Genomic DNA, 7,950 nt, shown 5'->3' with positions numbered 1-7,950 from the left:
TTTTAATTTTGAATTTTTCGAAGTTTTTACAGAAACTATTGTTTACTCTTTCTTTTTTTGATTTTACTATATTTTTAGTTTTTAATTTCAAAGGTTATGCGACAACATTTTAATTTTCTTTAAAATTTTTCATTTTGAATTATATCATATAAGATCTTATATGTCATTTAATGATTAAATTAACAGTTTTAATAAAAAAATGATTGATTTAGGATCGATAGTTTTAAAAATATAATTAAATATTTTAAAATTTAAAGACTAATTTAAAATAATGATCATAATTTAAGAATATAATTAAAATATTTTTAAGTTTATGAACTACTTTAGAATAATAATCATCTTATGAAAATGTCTGATGAAATTAACTTTAATAAATAATAATAAATTCTATAATATACAAATATAAAAACCAACCGTATCATATAATTAAAAAAGTAGAATGATAAAGAATTTTTTAAAAATAAATATCAGTTCAACTAATATCAATAAAGAGCCATTAACATTTTCATCGTTTTTAGTTTCATCTCTTCTACATTATTAATAAAATAATAAATAATAAATAATTTTACCATTAATTAGCAAATTCTGAAAAGATTGAATAATAGAAATGATTTGAAAAGGAGGCATGATTGGGAGAGAGGAAAACATGGGTATAGGGTGAAAGAAAAGTGAGTTGCCTTTACAGCCAACCCAGGTTGATTGAAGAGGTAAAAATGATTATGCTATAATTGAACAAACAAATCATAAAAAAGAAAAGAGAGAGGACCATATAAACATTTTATGTGTCTTTTAAGTAAAATTCAAAATTCAAACTTTGTAAATAATATAAATAATTTGAAAAAAATTAAAATTCGATCTTATTTAATTTTATTTTTTAAGTGTAATAAGTGTAGTACATTATAAATGCAATATTGAGTAATTACAAGTATTAAATTATTACAAATAGACTGTCGAAATAACCACTAAGTACGATTAAAATATTACAGTATAAACGGATTAAGAATAGATACAATTCATACTAAAATTAATTAATTGGGACTAAAACTCCAATATATAACGAGACTTAAAAACCTAGATACAAAATTATGTATAATAAATTTCGAATATAAATATTTAAAACTCAAAATGTCTATCTTTACTATTTATTATTTATTTGTTTTTTTATTTAATGAAGATATAATGTGATAGGAAGATATATATATATATATAAACAAACAAATAGAGTGGGAGGGGGGGTGCCGCCCGTGAGAGGTGAGTGGGCAATAGCGGGGACGAAGTGACCCACAAAAAAAAGAGAAGAGTGTCAGTAGGAAAAAGCCACATACTTACAAAAGACAAGAGATGACGGATATTGCTTCACTTGTCGACCACCACTCCTCTCTCTCTCTCTCTCTCTCTCTCTCTCTCTCTCTTCTTTGATATTTGCTCCCTCTTCTGCTGCCTTCGCCTTTGGCTGCCATTTGCCCAAGAATTTTAAAAATAGGATCTTGTACGAGTTGGACTCAGTAGATTCTCTTCCTCTTCACTCCAACTAGTTCAGTAGGTGTTAAGCTGTACTACCCTTTATTTGGCTAAATCACCTTTGGCTACCTGACCTTTTCACTTATCTTACAATCCATTTTATCATGTTATCCATATATTAATGATTTTAATTGAATTTTGGTTTAACAGGGTTGGCAAACTTTGTTGTTCATGTACCTACTTGAATAAAACAGAAATTTTAATTATTTATGTGTATAATTTGATATTTTTTTTTGAACTATCAACGGATGCTTGCCATCTCAATATTACAACATACATCTTCTTTACATTTATGGAGGGTAATTAAATGTTGTCTTAATTAAATTTCAATATTTAATTTTTTAAACATAATTACAATGAAATTTCATTTAATTTATAATTTTAAAAAATGAATTATCACTTTGTTTTGTTAAAAATGAAAATATTCAAAGTATTTTATTTAGCTTTTATTTAAAATTATCCAAAATAATATAAAAATATTAAATTTAAAATTGTGAAATAAGTATATTTTAAAAGTCAATATTTATTCAATATCATAACAAACAATTTTATAATGTAAATTCACTACTTTTAAAATTCTCTTAATTTTTCAATTTATCGAAAAACGTCTTAATTAAATTAAATCTAAAATACATTTTGAAATTCAATTTTTATATCTATAATTTGATAGGAAAGGTCGTAGATTTTTTTTTAAAATTCTAGAAATACAGTCTTTCTCTTATCAATTTCATAAACTCAACTAAAAAAAACCCTTAGTAAATGAAGCACCCAAATAAATCGTCAGAAAATGAGGCATCTGATAGGTTTAAGGTGTCCTATAACAGTTATAGAATTGAAGGGACAATAATAGTGTAAGTGGACAAAATATTACTATTGGTATCTTTAAAGAAGAAGCTTCCGTTGCTTGCAAAAGTAGGCTTTGAATTTTTATTTATATATTTATTAGTTTTCACACTTCAAGTTCCTATAAGCTATGATTAGAGCTAGATTTCAAATTTTTTTAAAAAAATTCCTTTGTTTTTTATTCACATACATATAGAATCCAAACAAAATGTACCGTATGTATATGTTGGTAGATGCTTTTATTTTTTAACTTTAAAAAAAAATTGTGGGTTTTTTAATTTTGGGTTTTTTTTTTGGTTATTTGCTGTTTGCATGTGAAATCAGCTAACCTTTTTTACATGGCCAACGAAGCTTCCCAATTTGCCACTATCCGTACGACCATAGACAAAATTTTCATATGTGAAATAGACATATGAAAGTGCAGTGCCCTTTGAAGTGGGCGTTGATTAATTGCTAACCACCAAATAAACTAGACTCTCCGAAGGTCCTTGGCTGAAGTTACATTGATTCGGTTTAACCCTAATTATTATTTATTAAGTTTTAATACATTATTATATATCATTTGATATTTGAGTTTGATATATATGTATGTTATTTTATAAATTTTTAAAATAATATTCAATTAAAATTGTAAGCAAATGATCATAAATTTGTTAGTGGTTTAAAATTAAATAATAAGAATACTACTAATAAATTTTAATAAACAGTTATATATCCTAGTACAAAAAGATTTATTGTATTCTATTAAAATATTATTTGTCATTAGTGATTAATTTAGTGGTGTTGTAATAATATACGTAAATTAATTAATAATAGAAAGATACAATTTATAATTTGCGAGTATATTTAATATTTAACAATTTTAACAAATAAACTAAAATTATAGATTAAAAATTACGTATCGAAAACAAATACAATAATTCAGGAAATTAATACTTAACATTTGAAATTAGAATGCTAAGAAGGGCTAATATTTTATTGGGAATATGATTAAATAAGGGTAACATAATTGAAAAAAAAAAGTAATTTGTAAATTTAACTATTCAAAAAAATGTTAATCTCCCTCTTCAAATTCATGTATTTTTTTTGGCTTCTATCACCCACTTAATCGAAGAGTTTATATATTCACCTTAATTATACCCCTTAGAGTTGTTTGTAGAAATCTCAAGTTCTTTGAATAAAAATTGAATGGTACTTTCTTCAGTTTCAACTTAAAATGCTTTGTCTCTCCCTCCATTGTATACCTACAAAAAATAGGATTAAACAAAAAGAAATTGGAAGTAAATAAAAAAAAAGGAAGTTCATGCTTTAGAGAGTTTTAAAAAACAATAAATTGAAAGACATAACAAAAAGATTTAAAAGAAAAGCCCGAATTTAAACAAAGTTAGAAATAAGGCAAAATATTGTACTATAACTATTAACTTTAACAGTGTCGAATTGAAGCTAGGATAATGTTTATGCAAATAGAGTGAATCTTGACAGTGTAGTGTAATGTATGATGTAAATATGACACATTAAAAATTCGCCCTGAATATCAATTTATTGACAGTTAGGAAGGTTATTATAATATCTCATTTTGGAAATGCTGATTATGTGATGGAGGTTGTGTCGATTCATATATTTTTCAAATTTTATTATATTATTACCATTTTTTTTCAAAAATTTTAGATTTAAAATGGGAATTATGGAATGGAGGATGCTTTTATAGAAAGTGAAAGTTATTATGAAATAGTTTTGTTATTTGAAATATTTTCATAGCTGAATCGTTTCTAAAAATAAAAGGTGTATATAAATGGTTATTCAATTATGCTTGTGTTTTTGTTTTGTTTACTTAATTTTAATTTTTTTTTAATTTCAGCTTTAACATTTGAATTCGTTCTTGTTTTGGTCACCTCTTGTTAAATTGATAACAGAAAGCATTTTTTCTAATTGATATAATAACACATTTAATCCTTAATACTTACATATTCTATCAATATAATTTAATAAATTTAACTCTTCACATTTACAAAATTTATCAATCTGATTCTCAAACTTTTTAACCAAATCTTCCAGCTTTTAAAATTGAGCATTCCTCTTCTATAAATTTGTAAAACCCAAAAAAGAAAAAAAAAACTTTTCTAATAAAAAATGGTTAGGATATAATGCACTTTATATTTTAATTTAACAATTAATTAATTTTTATTTTTTAATTGATTTTTATTGAATATAAAGATTAAAGATAACAAAAATAAATAGAATAGTGATTAATGAAGGCTAATTTTTAGATATATGCCAGAAAAAACTTATTTGAGAAACTATATCATTTTTTAAAAAAAATTATGATTTGCGTTACTTTTTGGAAGAGAAAAAAAAAGCATATCCTACAATGCACATTTTCATCGATGTGGCAGTGAAAATGCGTTCTGTAGGATGCATTTTCAGGAGAGAGAATTAAAACACGCCCGGTAAGACGCATTTTCACTTTGCTAAAAAAGTTTTCTTTTTTTTCTTGCGGTTGGAAATTAGAGGTTTGTAGATTTATTTTTGTCTGTATTTGAGATGGACATAATTATAGTTTTAAGGAATGTTTGAATTTACGGTGGTGTCATGGAATTGGGTGACCTACAAATTTCATCTGCCATGTGAGTATGGAGTCATCACCTGGGAAACCTAATCACGTTGCAACCCAAGGTCCCATTTGACGGTGATTATACGGTCTTGGGTTGAATTGTAACTAGGGCTTCAAGTTTACAAAGATTATGTTGTCAAAGGGTGAAATATAAATAGGGCCCAAGTTGGTAGTGGTTATGCGAGCACAATAACGAGTTTTTCCTCGTTAAAGGAGGATGCTTTATAAAACCCAAACAAAAGTACGAGAAAGAAAAACGCTGTGGCAATTCAATATAATAAAGTAATGCATCTTATCCATCACCACCGAATGCAGTGGCCCTATTATTATAACCTTACCTATGCAAGAATTCAAAATCAACTGAATATAATTGGCAAAAACCTTTGTATTTAACTTGTATAAAACATTACAAAGACTTATACGATGAAATTGGGTCATGTCCCTTGGATTAGAAATATTAGGGATAAGAACAATAGTATTCATAATAATATTCTCAACATGAATAACACAGCTCAATATAGCCAAACAACAATATTGTGATGTTGTTAATGATGTTATGAATTGTTATCTGGCTATGTTGAACTGTGATGTTCATGTTGAGAATATTAATATGATTAATATTGTTCTTATCCCCAATATTTCTAATCCGAGGGACATGACTCAAGTTCGTAGTATAAGTCTTTGTAAAGTTTTATACAAGTTAGTTGCAAAAGTTTTAGCCAATCTTCTTTAGTTGATCTTAGATTCTTACATAAATAAGGTTCAAAGTGCCTTTGTACTTGGGAGACTTATTTTGGATAACATCTTGGTCACATATGAAGTTCTTCATTCTTTTAAATGATATAGAGGAGGTAACTAAAGATCTTTTGCTCTTAAGTTGGACATGAGCAATGTATATAACAGGGTTGGGTGGTACTTTTTTGAGGTTTTGTTACAAAAGTTGGTTTCGAATGAAAATTGGATTTCTCTTCTTTTGCACTGGATTTCTTCATTATTGTATTCAATGGTTATAAATAGTCAAGCAGGGGAACCTTTTAAGTCGAGCAGAAGATTGCATTAGAGGTATCCTCTTAGCCATTATTTCTTTTTTATTTACAATGGAGGTTTTTCTTTTGTTCTACGCTTGGCAAGAAAGGAAGGATCTCTTAAGGAGACTCAGGTGTCTCAAAAGGGACCTATGCTAACCATTTTTTTTTTCAAATGATAGCATTATTTTCGGGTAAACTTCAACCAAAGGTGTTGTTTTTTAAAGAATATAATTTGAGAATATGAAACCTTTAGATTTTGGCTCTATTTTGCAACCTGTCACCTAGCAACACAACCTAGTAGGGACATGACCCTCAATTTCTCCCTTAAGCTTCCTACGTTTGCCTTACATAAGCCCTTCATAAGCCCTTTAAACCTCACCAAGCCTTAAAATGAAAAATCTGATTATCCCTCAATGCATTAATATTACATGAACTCCCCCCGTCTCAATGAGCAATGGATAGTGATTTGATATTAAATGAGTAAGATGACTAACATAGGAATCAAGGCAAACATCACACTACAATTGATTCACAACCCCTCAGCCAACCTTCCTCTAATATTAGTTGTCAATGTTCTACCCCTTTCCCAAGTGAAGCATTGTCCCCAATACTTAAGATAAACTAGATTCACATCTTCTAATATTGTTCTAAAATCTTTCATCCGCTTCTAATCTTTAACCCTGTCACCTTGCTTTTCAAAATGAAAAAAAATTATTAAAGTCACTAGCTACCATCCAAGGACCATTATAATTTTTCCTAAGCCTTCTAAGTAACTCCTACTGATACGTGATATTTGTGACAGGTTTTAAAAATTTATAATGAATCGTTCTTGAAACTAACTATTATCACGATGAAGGCAAGTGTACCTATCGAACAGTAGTATAGCTTTAGCAAGACCGGATTGTCGAACCCAAAGGAATTAAAAGTACTAGTAATGACTGTCTTTTTATTATCTAACCTAATAATAATGGGGTTTTTTCTAACTAACTAATTAATTAAACTAAGAATTCACAGAAAATAGAATTGGGGAATTACTTTTGGAAAAACAATTGAATTAAGACAATACCTAAAGGAAAAATCCACCTAGACTTCATTTGTTATTTGACTCTGAATCGGACGATTTATTCATTTGACTTGATCCGTAGAAATCCCTAAGTTATATTATTATCCCTCTCGAGACAAACAATGTCTAACCCTAGGTTGAATAATTGAAATCGCTTTCTAATTAACTCCCTAGGGTTGCATTAACTCGATCTATGGATCCCTTTATTAGGTTTCACCCTAATCCGGCAAAATCTTGTCACCCTATCTCTAGGCGCGCAACCAAATCCACTTAATTATGACAAATGTACTCTTAGACAGGGTCTATTTCTCCTCTGAATAAGAGCTTAACTTGAATCAATATCCTAGCATATCAAAACAAGAATTAAGAGCACATAATTAAGAACAAGTCAAATATTTATCATACAATTTAGATAATAATAACAATATCTGTCTTAGGTTTCATTCCCCTTAGGTATTTAGGTTTTTTAATTCATAACTAAAAAGGTAAACATCTCAGAAGAATAATGAATACAAAACATAAAGAAAAACCCAAAACTCCTGAAGGGAAATTGAGGGGAGATCTTCAGTCTTGATGATGAATCCAGCTTCTGAGATGGATCAATCGACTTTCCTTGAGCAGTTCCCTGCTTCCTCCTCCTTGTGTGTCATTTTCCTCCTCTTTTAGAGTGTATTTATAGGCTTTAGAATGCCTAAGAACCCTCAAAATTGGCCTTTTTCCAAATTGAACTAAACTTGGGCTCGACAGGAACACGCCTGTGTGCGATTGCTTAAGGCCGTGGTCAAGCCTGTTAAATAGGCACGGACGTGTGGTCCACCCGTGTGAGTCGTGCTTCAATTCTTCCAAATTGACATGGCCCTGTGGTCTGCCCGTGTGAGGTGGTC

The sequence above is a fragment of the Gossypium hirsutum genome, chromosome A07, assembly GCF_007990345.1.
Source record: "Gossypium hirsutum isolate 1008001.06 chromosome A07, Gossypium_hirsutum_v2.1, whole genome shotgun sequence".
Classification (NCBI taxonomy): Eukaryota; Viridiplantae; Streptophyta; class Magnoliopsida; order Malvales; family Malvaceae; genus Gossypium; species Gossypium hirsutum.
This window is presented reverse-complemented; position numbering follows the sequence as displayed.